Genomic DNA, 19,846 nt, shown 5'->3' with positions numbered 1-19,846 from the left:
GCGGAGAGAACTGGAAAGCGAGAGGAGGGGGGTGCGTGGGGAGGGGGTCGGAGAAAGAGGGCTGCACGAGCCGCGCACGCGCAGCACCTTGTTTACCCAGAATGTGTCTTATATGCCATCCTTTACCCCCCACCCCCTCCCTTGCATTCCCGAGTCCTCCCGGCAGATGCCGCTCTAGGCCCAGCAGCGGAGAGCGTGCTCGGTGGCCGCCAGGTGGCGCCTGCGCTCTCCATTCGCTCTCCTGCCGCCGAGCTGCGAACACCCCAAACAATCCCCAGCGCCGCCGCCACCGCCAAATTAAATAATCCGCCCGTTTCGCTCCCTTCAACCCCCCCTCCCACAACGCCCCGCTCGAGGGCCCCCCCTTCTCGGCCTTCCTACTAGGCCCCACTTTCCACCCCCCTCCCCCGCTGAGGGGGCCTTGAAGGTAAGGGGTCGACCTGACCCGAGTTGTTTGGCCTTGGAAGTGAGAGCAAGAGAGGGAAAGAAGAGAGGAGAGAAGCGAACAGCAATAATTACTTGGAAGAGGAGAGAGAGAGAGAGGACGGGGAGGAAAGGCGCACAGGGCCCGAGGAACCCCGTCACCGCCAATCCAGCGAGGCCTGCCGGGTGAGGTAAGTTCGACCGTGGCGTAGAAGCTTCTGGAAGTTTATTTTTCTGAGGAGGAAAAATTCCGAGGGGGGAAGTTGTTTGTTTGAAATCAAATCGCCGCGAGGGGAGGGCGCGCGCGCCTGTTTGCGGGTTTTAAAAATCTTTTATGTTTTTTTAAAAAAAAACATTATTTTTTTGAGCGGCGGCGGAGGGGGCGTACGGAGAAGGAGGCAGCGGGCGGTGGGGGGGGGGAGAGAAAGGGAAGCAGCCAACGGCAACAACAACAACGGCGGCGTTGTGTAATACATATAGATAGATATCTGGAAATATCGGTGTCCCTATCCATCTTTCTTTGAATATGGAATGTAGGGCAGGCCTCGGAACAGCTCGAGTCTGAGGGGAAACTCACAAGCGCAGGCAAGATGGAGGACGCGGGGCCGAGCGAGCGAGGAGGGAGAGGGAGGAGGAGATGGTGGGGGAAGAAGGCGAAGGAGCCCCACAGACGCTGCCTGCCCTCCCGCCTCCCCTCATTCGCTCGCCCCCTTTCCCGGCGCTCCCTTGGCGGACGCGGCGGCGGGAGGGAGCGAACCTGAAGACGGAAATAACCCCCTCAAGGAAAAAAAATCGCTCCAGCTTTAAATTGCTATTTTTTCCCCTCTTTCTCTGCATCCATTCCCCTCTCTCCAATCAACCTTTCAACCGGAGAGGAAAAAGGCCTAGCCCGCCTCCTTCGGGCACAAAAAATGGAGACTCGCCCCTATCCGTTCCTCTCTGCCCCCCCCCCAAACAACGATCCAGGGGTAATTGTTTGGGGTGGGGAGGCTGCCAGGGTAGGTAAGGAGGATAAGATGCAAGCCTGTGTTGTCTACTATTAAGAGCTACGGCTGGCAAGATGGAGGATTTCCAGCAGATTATTTGGGGGGGGGGATGGAAATGGGTGTGCAGTGTGTGTGTGTGTTAGAAAAGGGCACTTCGTTGGATATGTTGGTGTTTTTTTTAAAAAAAACACACACACACACTACCACCACCACCAGCAACAACGGCAGCACGAATGCCTAACCTCTTAACGTTGTGAACCGCCCTGAGATCTGTACATGAAGGGCGGTATACACATCGTAAAAATAATAATGATTCTCTCAACTCCCCAAGCTGGGAGAAGGCGAATCGGACTTCTCGGTTCTCCGTGGGAGGAAGCTACGGGGGCGCTTGTAAGACACGCTTGGTGGCAGAGAAATCAGGAAGGCTTAGTGGTTTTTCTGCCTTCCGATCCTTCTCTCACCCCCGTTCCCCCCCTCCACTTCAAAGCGATGAGAAGGAAAATGACATTTCCCTTTTTTGCATATTGGGGAATTAAAAACTTTCGAGCGGGCCTATGCCTCGAGCTGGACGGAAAACCCTCAACTTTTCTTGTCCTCCTGTGACTTTGGCAAAGGGACAGTATATCATGGGAAATGGATGCACTGGGAGGAGTGAACACTCCTGTCTTTCTCTCTGTTCGGGGAGGAACTTTTGCGCGAGTTGTTTTTCCACATCGATAATGATTTTTAAGTGAGTTGTTGGGAAAACGTGGGATTTGCTTCTTGCCCACTTCATCTCCACGCATTTTGAAAGTGTGAGGAATGTACTGCCCGATGTCCTGAACATGTTTACATAGAAGGAAATTGTACTGTGTTCAGAGAGCCTTTACTCACAAGTAAAAACCTCAAGGATTGTAACCTTAGACATGTTTCCCATCCCTCCTCCGGCCTTTTATGTTTTATGGTGGCCGCTTTGAACTGTTAGTGGTGATGGTGGGGGAACCAAACCCCTGTTCAAAGTGACTTTTTGGTGTGCTTGTGCTGCTGGAAACCCCGCTGGGCCGCTGCCGGGTGGGAGGAGAGGAAGAGGCGGAAGGAGGCTGTTTAATAGCTTTGGGTTTTTTTGTTTTGTTTTTGGCGCCACTTTTGTTTTAGATACATACTCTCTTGTCGCTCTTTTCCTCTCGTCTCCACACTCTTAGAAACTGAGCTGATTACTCTCCAGGTATGAACTGGTCCCATTTTCTTAGACGTAAACGTCCCCTTCCTGGCATTTTTGTATGTGTGTGTGTGTCCCAGAAAATAGGGCGGCGGCGAAATGACCCAAAGTGGATGAAACCTTGTGAGATTCTTCCCACTCCCGATTTTTGGTGGTGTGCGGTGTCTAGCGTGAACTTGCTGCCCTTGGATTTTGAAATGTGTTAGTTTTACCGCCTGCTTTTTCCATTTTCTGTAGATTTGCTAAGCTCTGTTTTGAACCTCTTTGTGTCCAGTTTCAGCACAAGTATGTATATATGGGGCAGGGTATTGATCAACTTGCCAGTCGACCTAAGCAACTGTGGGTCTCCCCGGGCGCTGCTGCCCTCGAGGCGTTCCACACCGTGGCTTGTAGCCCTTATTCGGTACGTAGTTCCCTTCCTGCGGTGAGGGAGGAGGCGCTTTTGGCTGCCACACCCCATGTTTGTTTCATTCTAGCCGAGGCTCGGCTCGGCTCGGCTCGTCCTGTCCCCTTTCCCCATGGAGATGCCGGCTTAGCTCCGTTCTCTCAACGCCTACGGGTTAAGAGAAGGAAACATGCCGAACAAAATTATCTGTTGTTGTCGTCGTCCTCCTCTTAGGGGAAGGAGGGTAGTTTTCTTTTTTTTTTATCAGCATCATGGGGGAGGGCGGGGAGTCGGGTTACCGAAGTGCGTCACACAGTCCTGGTTGATGGGGCCTACTCCGCAGCCGACTTGTGCTCTGATGCTCGCAGAAATCACCCCCGCCCACCCTGCATTCTCGCTTTCGTCAGCCTCCCTAGAAGACACCGAATCTTCTATTCTTGGCAAGTGGGTTTAAGTGCACTTGAGGAAAGGGCTGGATTTCTAAACATCTGAACACGCGTGTGTTTCTGAATGCAAATCATTTGAGTTTGTGGACAAAGTAGTGCATGATTTATGGCCTACTCCCTGAAAGTGCGCTGTAGAGAGAGATATTTCAATCCACACCTTGGGGCTGCCATCAGAAACATCACCTGGAGTCTTGCAGATACAGCATCTGTCCTGAATTTCAGCCAAAGCTTATGCCTCTCTTAAGGACACAACAGAAGCTTGCTTTGTAAGTTAAGATTGCTCTCAGTAGTGTGCCGTGCTTATAGATTTGGGGTGTTTTGCTGTGGAGATATAATAGTTTCCACGTGGTGTCTCTTCGACATAGGGTATGATATTTTGGAATAAAAGGACACGACGCTCCGTAGTGCATTGTTTATAAACAGCCAAAAGTTTCTCAGCAAGCTGGGAAGTGATGGTCAGTATTTTTACTTCCATAGATTAATAATGTTTCATGGTTTCATAACCTAGAGCCTGTCTTAGCCCAACCTCAAAAGGTGACCCACTTTTAAGATTATACTGTATTCCTTTCATTTTCTCTTCTTTGGCTCTCTCTTCCAACACCATTCCTTTCTTATTTCCTTGTCTTAATCCTGCCCTTCACCCTAGGGTTCCAAAGTGGGCTACAACAATTGAAACACAATATTAAAATAGTTCAGAACAACTTATAATCATAACTTGCTGCTCCTCTTGCAATTCACATTCAGTTGGATATGATCTACATGTGTCACTAGCCTATTTTATGACTGCTCCCTTACCACCTCAAACTAGGGCCATTTTTGACATTAGGTAACACTTTGTCCGAACTGTGGTGTCAAATATGTTTGTACAAAATGCTGAAAAGTTATTAACAGCTCTGTAATCTGGAGTGCTTAGTATTTAGTTGCTATTTTGTGAGTAAAAACAACTAAGAGTCTGGTTGGTACCTTATTGTGGCATTAGCTTTTCTGAACCAGAGCTTGCCTTTACTGTATAAGAGATCTGGCAAAGTGAGATGGCAAAGTGGCAAAGTCCACAAAAGCTTATGCCACAATAAATGGGTTAGTCTGTAGAGTGCCACTATATTCTTAGTTGCTCCTAGTGGAACAGACTAATGTGGCTACTCTTTTGAATTTTGTGAGACAAAACTAGGGTGCCTATAGGTTGATCAAACCAGTGGCATTTTTCAGGGTTTGGGGGTTGTGGAAGAACAATTTCTTGCTAGTTTTTTCTAGTTTCCATGGCTCTTGCTTTAGAACTTCGATAGGCAAATATATACATTCCTGAGAAAGATATTTGCTCTGGTGAACCCCAGGAGCAGAATTCACAGTGCAATTCCTTTCAAATAAATTTTTATTATTTTTTCTCATATTCTTTAACATCAAACAAATTATAATCAGAATTCACAGTGCAATTCAGAACAGTGCTATGCTGAGTGGGAAAGGTTAGGGTGTATCGTATAGTCCAATGCACTGAACTGGCCTTGAATTGGTATACAGGGGAAACTTGAAAAATTAGAATATCGTCGAAAAGTGCATTTATTTCAGTAATGCAACTTACTATTTTTTTCTTTTAATTTTTACAAATGCTTTCTTTTAGAAATTCCACAGTAATAAAACAAATAGTTACAATAATACAAAAATAAACATCACTATTACATTTCATTAATTACATTCCATTTATAATTGACCCACCTAACAACAAATAATTACATTACAACAAATAAGGCTTGACATATGTTGCTTTGCATGTCATGCATCTATCTCATATATTTGTTTCACTTTTTGAGTTGCATTACTGAAATAAATGCACTTTTTGACGATATTCTAATTTTCCGAGTTTCACCTGTAAGTAACGTATAGCAGCCAAAGCTCTCTTGGCATAAATTAAGGCGATAGAAGTTACACTGGTGTAGAGGGCAAAAGGGTGTGTGTCAAGAATGGGAAATGGGTATGCTGGAGTGGAGAGAGGATTTTAAAGCAAAGTAATGCTGATCCTAGCTGATTTCACTAGCAGGTGTAAGATGCACCACCAAGCTTACATTGCCATATAATCATCTTGGCTGTGAGTCCTGGAAGACCTGCTCCCTGTCTTTATAACCCTTTCCTACTTTGCCTGGGTGGGCAGTGCCCTGATGGACTCTAGCTGCAAAAGCTGAGGTGGCTGAGCAGACTATTGTGTTGGGGTATTGCTTGTGGGATTTTGTTGCTGTTGATATAATTTTTTGGTATAAAAACGAGATGGTTGGACAGTGTTCTCGAAGCTATGAACATGAGTTTGACCAAACTGCGGGAGGCAGTGGAAGACAGGAGTGCCTGGCGTGCTATGGTCCATGGGGTCATAGTCGTTTAGTCCAGTGTTTTTCAACCACTGTTCCGCGGCACACTAGTGTGCCGCGAGATGTTGCCTGGTGTGCCGTGGGAAGGCGGCATATAAATTCAATAAAAAATAAATTTAATTAAAATACATTTGTCACTAGGCGCACGATAACTGGCGGGGCTGCGCAGCTTCACAACCGCCAAGATCTTAAAGCTCTACCGCCCTTAAAGCTCTACCGCACTTGCAGTGATGGACAAGTTTTTGACAAGGAAAGAACTGGATATATATACTATATATATACTTTATATATAGTCAATATAGGCACAGAGTTAATTTTTTTAACATTTTCTAATGGTGGTGTGCCTCGTGATTTTTTTCATGAAACAAGTGTGCCTTTGCCCAAAAAAGGTTGAAAAACACTGGTTTAGTCGGAAACGACTAAACAACATAATTATTTTAAAATCTCATTATTTATGTGGAATTTGTTCAATTTGGTTATGTACTTTTTGATATGCTTTATTTCTGACTATTGTTGTTATGTCTCGTAATTTTGAAATTCTTTTTCTATTGTTAGGCACTTCAGCATACTGTAGTTTTATCTATGGAAAGGGAACATTCAAATAAAATGATGGTCTTCTTGCTTAGGATTGCTTTGCTCAAGACCACCACTTCCCTGATACCACATTCTTCTGCCAGTTCCCCCCTCCCTTTTTCCCTGGAGGCAGATGATGTCAAATTTATGCTCAAATTTGTCAAACGTTTCTGACTATGAACTTCATAACAGTTGGTGCTCACTCAGTAAATTACTGTCCTTTTGTTTCTCATAATATATATAGTTGCCCTGATGGAAGATAATGTCTGATAGCCTCAATTCCTATGCAATTCTGCTGAATTTTCAGGAAAATACACCCTATACATTTGTTGCCAGATCACATATTTACCATGTGTTGAATGTGTGTGAAGGGAAATGTATTTTTCATGTGTTTGATGGTTGACTTGACAATGTGAGTTTTCGAGACATTAGTGAATAGCCCAAAGTAATGTGGATAGGTGTTTGAACCAGGTCTCCCTGGTCTAAGACCAGCACTCTTAATTACTACCCAGTACTGTACTGGCTTTTCATATTAGTTGTGTTTGCAAGCGGGAATGGGGAGGAGTTGCTGATTCAGCCAGTGGTCATTCCTGATAGAGTAGAATGGTTGAAGGTTGGTAATATTGTAGAGTGCCATTCCAGGTTATGGAAAGTTGAAGTGATTACTCGCATGGTTGTGAGTCTGTTTGTTTTGTTTTGAACACATGGGCAGTTGCATTCATCTATAAAAAATAAAGTCAGTTTCTTGTTCAAGCAGTTTTTGATGGTGAGCACCATCTTAGGGCACACACAGATTGTATAGAAATGCCTTCCTCAGATAATATGCTTAGCTGAAGCTGTGTTTCTGGAACTGTGATATTATGTGTCTCAAAACAATGCTGTTATATATGACAATACTGTATAAATTGTTTATTTTTAAACAAACAGCTATGGCAAACTAGCCACATGTTTCTGTCTTGTCTTGATCCTCCCAAGGTAGTGGGCTATTACTGATCCCAGCAGATCTTATGAGTCCAGGGAAGGATTTCAAAAAATACATATTTCAGAGTCAGTTTATTAGCCACCATGCAGTCAACCACTACATTCAGGCACTAATCCAGGGGTTGCACAGCCACTCCTGATTTCAGGTGCTATGAAGAAATAATCTATATATCGTTGGTGTATTTATGACACCTCATCAGCCAAGGCAGACTTATCACAACCACTTTTACACCACTTATGGACCAATATTACCATGAGAAATGATTGCTTTAAAATTATTTCAAGCTAAGTGGTAGTGTTCTAATTCCTTTCTCATTTGCTTATTGAGTGCTTGTTGCTCTATAGCCCCTATAAGCGTTGCAACTATCAAAGAGGAGGCTTATTTCTGCCCATCTTGCCCCAAGAACCAATAATTCTGCACTGACTATTTGCACTATCCAAATAGTCAGTGAATGCAACCAAGCACAATATATACTGAGGAGACATAAAAATGGGGAAAGAAGCAGCATAACAGCAACATGCTGTTAGAGAAATAATGTGTTATCTCTCAGGGCACAGCAATGATAGGAAGAGAAATAATGGGAAGAAAAAAAAGGGAATAAATGAGCAGTTCTGTATTTGAGTTAGTTTGGGTGGATGGTGAGATTGTATATGTGAAGTGTGTTCTCTTCCACCCCATTTTTAGGGGTGTTTTCAATACTTTTAGCTGTTTTGGTTATATAATTGTGTTCCTCTTTCTACAAAAATGTTACCCATCCCAGTTTAGGGTAAACTATTGCATAGTAAAGCAAAGCACAGCAAATGCATTAAGCCATTTTCAGGTAGTTTTCTTAAACTGTGTTTAAGGGCAAGAGTAGACAAGCTTTTGCCCTCCAGATGTTCATGCACTTTAGCCTGGTTCACACATGACATTAAGCCATAGCTTATACATATCGCTTACTGTGAACGAACAAAGGGGGAAGGGGCAAACTATGGAAGTTACCCTGATCTCCTTAGAGCAGGGGTGTCAAACTCAAATTCATCGGGGGCCGCATCACCAGTTTGGTCACCCTCAAAGGGCCGGTTGTATCTGTAGGACTATGTGTCCACTCTTTATTATCATAAATTATTGTCATTGCATTCAATTATTACAGTTTTTTGTAATAATGTAAGTAATAACTAGCTCTGAAAGCAGAAACATAGTCAGAATAATGGCAAGTAGATATTCAAATGTACAATTATTGTACAATTTATTGAAAAATGATTTTTGGTAACTGCACTGGGTGGTGGAGGCTCGCTAGGGTTTCATGCAGGACCTTTGCAGAGCTACTAGTACCTGGAGATGCTGGGGTCCTTCTGCATGCAGGACAGATGTTCTGCCAGTGAGCCACCACCCTTCACCAAAGGGACTGGCTGAGGTTGACTCACTGGAGCTGCTCTCCTGGTTCCAGGGTTTAACGGCCAGAAGTATAAAGCAGCATCCTATGTTTCTGAGGAGAGGGAGGGGAGGGGAGGGAGGGAGGAAGGAAGAAAAGAGGGAGTGGGAGGAAGAGAGGAAGGAAGGAAAGAGGGGAGAGAAAGAAAGTAGGAAATAAGGAAGGGAATAAAGAAGGAAAGAAAAAGAAAGAGGGAGAGAAGATGGAAAGGGAGAAAGAAGGAAGGAAGTAGAGGGAAAGAAAGAATAAGAATGAGGGAGAGGAAGATGGGAAGGACGGAAGGAAGAAAGGAAGGAAGGAAGAAAGAAAGAAAGAAAGAAAAAGAAAAGATTGAGCAGGAGGGAGAGAGGAAGGAAAGAGGTGAGAGAAAGAAGAGTAGGAAAGAAGGAATAAAGAAGGAAAGAAAAAGAAAGACGGAGAGAAGACAGAGATAAAGAAGGAAGGAAGGAGAGGGAAAGAAAGAATAAGAACGAGAGAGAGGAAGAAAGAAAGGGAAGGGGGGGTCGCCGCCTTGATTCAGCGCCAGAAAAGAGTGCGAAGGGACCCAGGGGCAAAAAGCATTTCCCGTGCAGCGTGAGGCAGCGGGGGTCCGTTTTAGAAGTGCGTAAAGCCTCAGAGTTGCATGTCCGTGAGGCTGAACCGCTGCTGAGCTCATGTTTATGAGGCTGAGCCGCGGCAGGAGGAGGAGGAGGTGAGGCAAGAGGAGGCAGAGGCGGCGGCTTGCCGGGTCGGTGCCCGACAGCGCCGTGCGGAGAGTCCCGAGCCTCTGGGACGCAGCAGTGCTCTGTAGCACTTTGAATCCTCCTCCTCCACACGGCACTGCTGGGTGCTTTGTCTGTGTTTCAGCAGCAGCAGCCGTTTCCAGGCGCCGAGCCGTGGCAGGAGGAGGAGGATTCAAAGTGCTACAGAGCACTGCTGCATCGCAGAGGCTCGGGACTCTCCGTGCGGCGCTGCCGGGCACTGACCCGGCAAGCTGTCTCCTCCTCCTCCTGCTGTGGCTCGGGGCGCTCCACGCAGCGCTGCTCTGGCCGCCTTTCTACCCCCTCTGGCCCCAGCTGTTTGTCGGCGCGGTGCTTCAGCAGCAAGGTCCCGCTGCTGGGTCCCGCTGGCTGGGGCGCTCGGCGGGCCACATGACGAGGTCTGGTGGGCCAGATTTGGCCCCCGGGCCTTGTGTTTGACACCCGTGCCTTAGAGGAAAGGCATGATGCACATTGGAGGCAACTAAATTAAATTCACTAAAATATTGACATACATCTAGCTAAACATTTCTATAAGCAGCATACTCTGGTGCTCTGTCTTCTTTCCAAAACTAACAACACCATCACCTCAGCTACCTCAGCCTAGCTAGGGGCACTATGGTAAAAGTAGGCTTCCATAACCATTTACAGTGGTACCTCGCAAGACGAATGCCTCGCGTAACGGAAAACTCACTAGACGAAAGCGTCTTGTGATGTTTTTGGTGACTTGCAAGACAAAGTTTTCAATGGCTGCGCTTCTCAAGACAAAGTTTTTTAGCGGTTTTTTTTTTTTGCTGCGGCAACCCGTGCTTTGCAAGACGAAATTATCGCTAGACAAAGCGACTAGCGGCACGAATTAATTTCGTCTTGCGAGGCACCACTGTACTTAGCTGAATGTGGAATCATAGACAGAAACAACAACCATACACACCTTCCTTTAGATGATCCAACAATCAGAACTGAGCACAAGGAGCCCATCTAGGAAGGTTAAAATTCTGCAGATCACCTGTAAGGAAAATGAGTGGGGTGCAGGATACAGTGCTTGCTCACTCCCCCCCCCAAATAGCAGTTTAGCAGGATTTTAAAAGGTAAATGACCCCTGACAGTTAAGTCCAATTGCGATCAACTGGGGGTGTTGCGCTCATCTCGCTTTACTGGCCGAGGGAGCCAAGGTTTGTCCGCAGACAGTTTTTCTGGGTCATGTGGCCAGCATGACTAAGCTGCTTTTGGCAAAACCAGAGCAGCACACGGAAACTGCTGGAGCGGTACCTATTTATCTAATTGCACTTTGACGTGCTTTCAAACTGCTAGGTTGGCAGGAGCTGGGATGGGACCAAGCAACGGGAGATCACCCCGTCGCGGGCATTTGAACCGATTGGCAAGCCCTAGGCTCAGTGGTTTAGACCACAGTGCCACCCGTGGCCCACCACACAGGATTTTGGCTGCTTTCAAATAGTTCTGCATGTTCAGCCTTAGCTGCTCCACTCTGTTGGATCAGTATTTCTATCTTTTGCCTCTCAGTGTCTTAAGTTCTAGTGCAGCAGGAAGCCATGTGTTCTGCACACTATTTTTTTATCAGCTGAGATCATAAATTTGCTTGCTGTCCATTAGTTGTAAGGACGAGATTGCAAGGGGAAGCTGTGCAAATTGGCTGCAACAAATTGGCTATAGAAACCATGATAATAAGTATCAGCTTAATTTCCCCCAAGCTAAATAAGATCTTCTATCAGCATATGCATATTTCTTGAGAGCCACAAGCATAGATTTTCAAGTCAAGTCTCTGCTATGCATACAATTAAATTGGACGTATATTCCATAGTAGCAATTTGCTTTTGAAAGTCAATATTGGTTTCGACAAACCTTATAGAAAATAAGTTACAAAATTGTAGGGCAGCTATCAGGAAAACCTGTTCGTTGAACTTAAATATTGCAGAGACAGCATTGATGTAAGAAACTGTTGCTTAAATTCATGGTCACAGGTACAGTTTTTCCTGATTAAGGATGATATAGCTTTACCAAGGACAGTTTCCCATATATCTCCAATCAGGTCACAGTGTGAAATGAAGTGGAATACATGAGAAATATAAGACATACCCCGAAAATAAGCCATACTTCCGCGCCGCGGAAACCAACCCCCTCAGGCACCTCCACTCACAGAGTCACTCCAGGCGACTGGCACTGCAGGATCGCGATCAGCTGTGAAGCGGCGCTCCAAGAGCTCTGCTTAACAGCTGATCGCGCGCCCGCCTTGCTGGCTGCATCCCTGCGTTCCGCCTTCTCGTCCACCGCCGTCCCTGCCGCTTCCGTGCTTGCCGCCACCGCTGGGCTCACTGCTTCTTCCTTGCCTGGTCCGGCCAAGGAGCTTGCAGCGCCCTGCAGCGGTGGGCGGAGCACCTGAACCAGCGGCCTCCGCCTGGCCCAGCTAAGGACGCCTGCCGCCCTGCCACCCAGAACCGGTGGCTACTGCAGCGCCGAGCACTCAAGAGAGTCCCGCAGTGCCCTGAGCTGTAAAAACCGTACCGGTAATAAAAAAAGAGAGACATCCCACCGAAAGTAAGCCACCCTGTGTTTTTTTTGAGGAAAAAAGTTATAAGACAATGTCTTTAAAAAGGGGAAACACGGTAACCCCCCCCAAAAAAATCTTAGATGATATAAATATTCCTTCTGTTTAGGTTTTCACTGTTGAACAGCTAAATTTGATATGTTCCAAGTTTACCATCAAGATGATAAACAGTTCTAAATAAGTCAAAAGCTTAAGGTTTTGATTAACTAGAAAATATACAGCTCTAATTGGATTTTTCATTATGGCCAACAGTGCCATCTTTACTTATTTGTGAGTGGCAGACATTTAAGTCCCATTTACTGTGATGCCAACAAATAAAGGTTGAAATCTTTTCCCAATGCTATGTTTTTAAATAAGGTGAGAGGAAGTTTAGCATAAAATCAAAGATTCTGTAGCACTCTTCACTAAAGAACTGAATAAAAATCTATATCAATATAAAAGTTAACATTTGTTTGAGACAGAGTTTGTGCAGAGTTATTCCCATTTCTTCATCATTTGTCTAGAACTTTATACAGTAACTGAGAAAGAAAGATCAGTCACAGGATGTTATCAGTGCAGGTGTGCCAATGTACTGCTGCACCAAATAACTAAAGTGACACAAGTAATTCACAAAGCTGTACATGATGCTACCTCTTGGGTGTAATTAATGCATCTCTGTGTTAACTGGAGCATAGTGATAGAGGTTTCCTGTCTTCCAAGTTCTGTGAAGATGTGCTGTCTTTTGTGCAGTACAGTCTTTCCCAAAACCTTGGCTGTACTGTGTACTGCTAGAATTGCAGGAAAATACTACAGAACCACTTTGTACTTCTTTCCTGAAGCAATTTTAAGTAAAAGCTACCCATTCGGTTAAAAGAGATATACACAATGCTGACTGAGGTTGATGGGATTTGCGAGTCCAGCACCTTCAGGATACTGTCTTGACTGCCACTGACTTAGAGCAACCCTTCCTTACATAAAGTTGAATTTAAGATTTGCATTTTAATGCCTTTCCAGCCTTGCTCAGTAGGTCCACAAAAGTTTTTAGTTAATAGTGACGACAGCGGCGGCAGCAGCAACAATAACAAATACTAGCTGGAGACTGGCAGAGGAGGAAAGAAGAGGTCATTCTCCTCTCCAGCAGCCTGCTGAAACCAAGGGGGCAGCCCACTTGGTTTCTGTGGTGGGTGCAGGGGACAGATGGAGCAGTCCATCCCTCTTCCAGCAGATCGCTCAAAGTTACCAGCATGCTGTTCTTTGTCACCTATGATTACCAGGTTATGCATGATCAAGGCTTAAAATTCAAAACGTAATGAATGCTACTGTTTTGTGCTTCAACACAATACTGTGCTCACAGTACTGCTCACATATAATATATAATGAGGTGTGTGCAAAAACATATCTTCCAGAGTTTATCATCTGAAGAGAAAAAATTGTAATTCTTAGCTTCATAATACCAGCATACATCTAGGAACTCTTTAAGTTGTATGTCATAAGAATACTTTCAGTAAAGAGTAATAATATCAGTTATTTAACTATCAGTTATTTGGATGTAGTATATCATCCAATAAGGTGAACCTTTGCATTCTGTGCCAAGTTCAGAAAATCAGAGTATTAGCTGCACACCTTAGACACGCTTTTGTTTTATGAATTTACTAAATATGCAAGCACAATTGGTAAAGGCTATATATATATATATATATATTTGTTGGAATTATTCCAACTATATTAAGAAACCAAGAGGAAAATAACTTTATCGAAGACTGAGACTATTTGCATTTGTGGACACATATAAGTTCCTTAGCAGGATTAGTTCAAAGTCAAGCAATTATAATTAATGTGAAAGGAAAACTAGGGATTAATTAATAATTAGAATAAAAGGATAACAAAGCAGTGTTATGAACTATATAAATATATGAAACAGCAAAAGGGGTGAGGGGAAGTCAAAATATACATTTTTTGAGGAAATATTGGATTTGTATTTCTAAAACGTTTCAAAAAACTGAAAAATAAAATTTATATAATTTTACAGAAAGAACAGCAAAAATAGAAAGAAGATCATTTCAAATTAAAAGTATTACTGTAATAGTTAAAATTTGACGAAAGACTAACAGTAAAATAGCAAAAATCAAAGGAGTTCATTTGTACTGAAGGTTATGTTTGGCAAAGGAAGAACCAATAACCACCACTGTGAATTCCTTCTTCACTCCCAAGCACTCCCCAAAATTCAGACTTGCACAGGCACCCACAATGCACTAATCAGCCCAACAAAAGCAATTACTCCTGGCAATCTGTCACACAGCACACAAATTTCCTCTCCAGAGCTCCCTTTTGTTCTGCAAATTGGAGGTCTTGAGAAACAACAGAAACTCTTCCAAACAGTAGGATAAATTTCTGCTGGTTCTTACCTTCTCCATACATCAGTGCATTGGAAATACTTTGCTTCTCTTGCTGCCCCCCTGCATCATATAACTATGGGAAGGAAGACGCCCATAAATAATGGCTGACTAGTAAGCCAAGCAAAAATATGTAGTCCACAGGGACTGAACACATTGTTTTCCTCCTATAAGATTTCCTTTAGATCCCATATTCATGCAAACTCTGGGTGAATTCTGACTTTGTATAGCAAAAGAAAAACTTAAATGCCTACTGAGCATCATTTGCTCCTCCTTTAATATATGTATCTTCCAAGTACTATAGTTAACAAGGTTCTCCAGATCTGGTTGCCAGCAACGTATTGCTCAGTATCTCCACAAAATCATCAATATTATGAAACAAAACAAAACAAATTCCTCCCAGTAGCACTTTAGAGACCAAATAAGTTTGTCATTGGTATGAGCTTTCGTGTGCATACACACTTCTTCAGTTAATCAATATTATGATTTATCTAGCACAGCTTCGTTTTCCAATACCAGCCAAGAGAAGTTGACAAGATAATAATAAAGTTAACATGATAATAAAGTTAACTTACCACCACTACCCTGTACAGTGGTACCTTGGGTTACAGATGCTTCAGGTTACAGACTCCACTAACGCAGAAATAGTACCTCGGGTTAAGAACTTTGCTTCAGGATGAGAACAGAAATCGCACGGCGATGGCGCAGCAGCAGCGGGAGGCCCCGTTAGCTAAAGTGGTACTTCAGGTTAAGAACAGTTTCAGGTTAAGAACGGACCTCCAGAACAAATTTAAGTTCTTAACCCAAGGTACCACTGTATAATCATTTATTGTGATGGATGATGAGCTTACATTGGTCATTATATTATTATGCCATCTCCCATCAGCCCTAGCCAGCATGACCAGTTGACACACATGACAGACCAACAACATATGGAGGGCACCACATTAGCTATTCATACACTAGTGCAGGGGTCCCCAGACTATGGCCCCCGGGCCGGATGCGGCCCAATTGGCCTTCCAATCCGGCCTGCGACGACCCCCACCGCCCGCTGCCGCCGCCCGGTCTTATGGCGCGCGGCGCGGCGGCGATCTTACAAATCGGGAAAAATCGCCGAAAATCCTTTGTGTGCACCGGTCATTTCCGGTGCACTTCCGGGTCGGGGGAGGCCCATACGCATGCGCACAAGCGATTTTCGGCAATTTTTTCCCGGGCGTGTGCGCATGCGCACGGGTGCGCACTCTCCAGCCCTCCGGCCCGCCGCGCAGTCGGCGCGGCAGGCACCGGCCCGAAGCCCGGTAAGTCTGTGGACCCCGGCACTAGTGGAAGACAACTGCAAGCAGACAACCCAGATGTGAAAGGGGCAGAGGAATTACGAGATGTAGAAGCTGGACCAGGAGTCACATTGTTTAGCTGCCGTACTTGCTACTGTATCAAGCAAGCAATAAAAGTTGTTGGTAAGATGTCTGGATTCAGCTGTCTGAATATGTCTGTAAGATAACATGGAACCTTATGATGCGGAGCTACCACCTGCAAGCTCCAAATTGCAGGTCTCACTTCCACCCCCACCTGGCATTTGAAAATTCAAGAAAAGTGAATGCATTTTTATTTTGGCATTTGGATCCCAAAGGATTTTTCTCTCTCTGTATGGTTCTAGAATATGTTATAAACACTGCTGAATATTGAATGTTATTGTTACAGGTAGGTAGCCGTGTTGGTCTGAGTCGAAGCAAAATAAAAAAATTCCTTCAGTAGCACCTTAAAGACCAACTAAGACCAAAATAAAAACTTAGTTGGTCTTTAAGGTGCTACTGAAGGATATATATATATATATATATATAGAAAGAATATTATTGTATTTGTTGGTTTTAAAATGACATTTTATTTATCTAGGTCGCTCTGTGCACTATATTGGAGAAAGGGTCTAACAGAAACCTTTAAAAGTTAAATAAAAAATATATCATACTGGATGAGTCAGATAAGGTACACTAATGCTAGCCCCTTGTACTTGAGTATACTGTTTCCAGCTGGCAACCTGTTAGAGAGGCTTAAGCACTGGCGGTACTTCAGAAGGAATAATGACATGACACTGTACCAGTTCTTGGTGAACAGGTGCAAGACCAAGAAGTCATTTTCAGCTTGACAGTCAGCCCGGAGAAGCCCAAGATCTTTGTGGGCTGGAATATAAAAATCCATCTGTGACAACTGAGGGAAACTTACAGTCAGGGAAGAAGCAATAAACAGCATCCAAGCACAGTCATAAAAAAGTGCTGAGTAAATAGGAAGTCTCTGAGTGGATTTAGCACAACCATTAGACAGATTGCCACTCCAGCTTCATGTAACAATCCTGCTGAAAATTTGAAACAAGAAACTACACTACTTAACCTGAAGCAAACTTTCCCATTGAAAGTAATGGAAAGCGGATTAATCCGTTCCAGACAGTCCATGGAGTACTTAAACTGAAGCATACTTAATCTGAAGCGAATTTTCCCATTGAAAGTAATGGGAAGTGGATTAATACGTTCCAGATGGGTCCGCGGAGTACTCAACCTGAAGCGTACATAACCCGAAGTATGAGTGTAATTGGTTCTGGAAGTCCATACTTAACCTGAAGCGTACTTAACCTGAAGCGAACTTTCCCATTGAAAGTAATGGGAAGTGGATTAATCTGTTCCAGACAGGTCCGCGGAGTACTTAAACTGAAAGTACTCAAACTGAGGCGTACTTAAACCGAGGTATGACTGTAGTAAAATAATGTGTTAAATGAAGTACCTGTGACACAGTGGGTCAGTGGGTCTGGTTGTTAACCAGAGGGTTGGTGGTTTGAGCCCACCCAGTGATGACTGGGTAAGATTCCTGCATTGCAGAGGGTTGGACTAGATGACTCTTGGGGTCCCTGCCGACTCTACAATTTTGTGATTCTTAGAAACGAAAGAAAATGCAGGAGACTTGAAACAAGCAGGAATTCCAACAGGTTTATAATCCACTCCTGTAAGCAAATTGGTGAATTTTTAAGGGAATTACAGAAGCATGTAAACTTCTGGTTGTCAAATAGTGAATGGGTCACTCAAATTGAGAGGGTATATTAATAATAATATGTAGTGGCTATTTCTACTAAAGAATAATCCACTGGTGGATATGGTTGTGGAGGGCGCTACTGCAACTGATCCTGAATAGTATGGATTATCTGGATCCACTTCAGTCAGAGTCCAGGCCTGGTTTCAGGACTGAATCAGCCTTGGGTGACCTTATTGAGAAGAACAGGAGGGGTGCAACCTGGTTACTCCTACTAGATTTCTCAGTGACCTTAGATATCAATTACCTTGTATTGTCCTTGATTGACTGGAGGGTGGGTATAAGAGACATGGTAAAGTGGTTCAATTCCTATTTGTGTAGTTGAGTCTTTTTCATCCATGGGCCGGTCCACCGTCCCTCAGACCATGTGGTGGGCCGGACTATATGTTGGAGGAAAAAAATGAATGAATTCCTATGCCCCACAAATAACCCAGAGATGCATTTTAAATAAAAGCACACATTCTACTCATGTAAAAAAATACTGATTCCCAGACTGTCTGTGGGCTGGATTGCGAAGGCAATTGGGCCACTTCTGGACCACGGGCCTTAGGTTGCCTACCCGTGGTCTAGAAAGTAGCATGGGGGAATGCTCTTCAATCTGTTGGCACTTGTGCTATGGAGCTCTGCAGAGAACTATTTTGCTTCCAGTGCTATTTGTAAAAGACTAACGCAGGTGGCGCTGTGGTTAAACCACAGAGCCTAGGGCTTGCTGATCAGAAGGTCGGCGGTTCGAATCCCTGCGACGGGGTGAGCTCCCGTTGCTCGGTCCCAGCTCCTGCCCACCTAGCAGTTCGAAAGCACAACAAAGTGCAAGTAGATAAATAGGGACTGCTACAGCGGGAAGGTAAACGGCGTTTCCGTGTGCTGCTCTGGTTCGCCAGAAGCAGCTTTGTCATGCTGGCCACATGACCTGGAAGCTGTACGCCGGCTCCCTCGGCCAATAATGCGAGATGAGCGCGCAACCGCAGAGTCGGTCACGACTGGACCTAATGGTCAGGGGTCCCTTTACCTTTACTTTAAGCATTTATATAAAATTTCTAGGTGATGTTTGGAGAACCTGTGGATGTACAATTTCCATCCTTTCTATTTCCTATGCATGCAGCACCTAGTGGGAGTTTTAGTCCAGCAATATCTTGAGGGCCACAAGTTCTTCAGTCCTGTTTTTGGTTTATGCTTTTTGTGCCTTGCCCATCATTTAATCTAATAGTGGGCTGAGATGGTTGAGTGCCAACAGATCTAGAGCCAAACAAAGTCCATTGGAAAAACAATTGAGAGGTATTGGTGTGGTTGGGTGAACCCAAGGTATGCAAAAATACAAAAAGAAAATGACAGAAGAATTGCACAATATTACCTGAGCATACTCAGTTGCCTTCAGGAGCCACAAAAATATTGAGATCCAATTGGAGAAGAGAGATGAAAATGTGCCCCTTGCAGCTTATAGAATCCTAGAGGGCACGGCTGACTGGTTGGAAGAGGTGCATACCTGTTATAATAAGGATACATTACAAAATTTAGTTACAGGTCCCACTTGCCCGGGGTTCCCGAAACTAAGGAGATGTGGCCCAATCGCCTTCTAAACCCGGCCCGCAGATGGTCCGGGAATCAGCATGTTTTTACATGAGAATGTGTTCTTTTATTTAAAATGCATCTCTGGGTTATTTGTGGGGCCTGCCTGGTGTTTCTACATTAGTAGAATGTGTCCTTTTATTTAAAATGCATCTGGGTTATTTGTGGGGCATAGGAATTCGTTCATATTTTTTTTCAAAATACAGTCCGGCCCCCCACAAGGTCTGAGGGACAGTGGACCGGCCCCCTGCTGAAAAAGTTTGCTGACCCCTGCGACTTGCCAGTGCCTTAAGTCTACTTCTGTATTTTGAAGGGCCCATTCATCTCAGCCAGTTGATGCAAATCACAAACTTTAACTACTGACTGTAACAGTCAGTAACTCTAGTGTAGCAGTAAAAATGCAGTCAAGTTTGGTTGCTCTCAATTTTTGTAGAGTGCTTATTTGGGGACTTTTGTCTCACAGTAGAGAACGCTTAAGTTAATAAATTGGTTCTTTTAACTGCCCACCAGCTTGCTATATCTTCACTTACTACCGTATAATGCCAGTTTTTGCCTAGTGTTGATTAGCATATTTCCCATGTCTGATCTGTTTTAAGGTGACACAGTCAGAATGACCTGCATTTTTTAAAATAAACATTTTAATTAGATTTTCCAATTTAAATATCTAATCCATTTTCAAATTATACAAATATCAATTAAACAATTAACCCAAATCTTCTGCCAAATTATACAAATTTAAATTTGACTTCCCATGCTTCAGAAATCACCGAAA

General features: G+C 44.2%; 1 protein-coding gene across 3 annotated transcripts in view; it reads left to right on the top strand.

The window, feature by feature from the left end:
* The first annotated feature begins 235 nt into the window (after nucleotides 1–235).
* The window catches only part of STAG2 (STAG2 cohesin complex component), a 71,860-nt gene continuing 52,249 nt past the window's right edge, over nucleotides 236–19,846 (top strand). The window contains exon 1 of one of the 3 annotated variants that reach the window (XM_035112443.2): nucleotides 236–614. The gene's annotated coding sequence lies outside the window, so the exon portion shown is untranslated. Of the gene's footprint in view, nucleotides 615–847; nucleotides 3,705–19,846 lie in introns of those variants that run through there. The other 2 variants (XM_035112445.2, XM_035112444.2) reach the window with 2 other exon arrangements.

This window comes from Zootoca vivipara, chromosome Z, assembly GCF_963506605.1.
Source record: "Zootoca vivipara chromosome Z, rZooViv1.1, whole genome shotgun sequence".
NCBI classification, from domain to species: Eukaryota; Metazoa; Chordata; class Lepidosauria; order Squamata; family Lacertidae; genus Zootoca; species Zootoca vivipara.
This window is presented reverse-complemented; position numbering and strand designations above follow the sequence as displayed.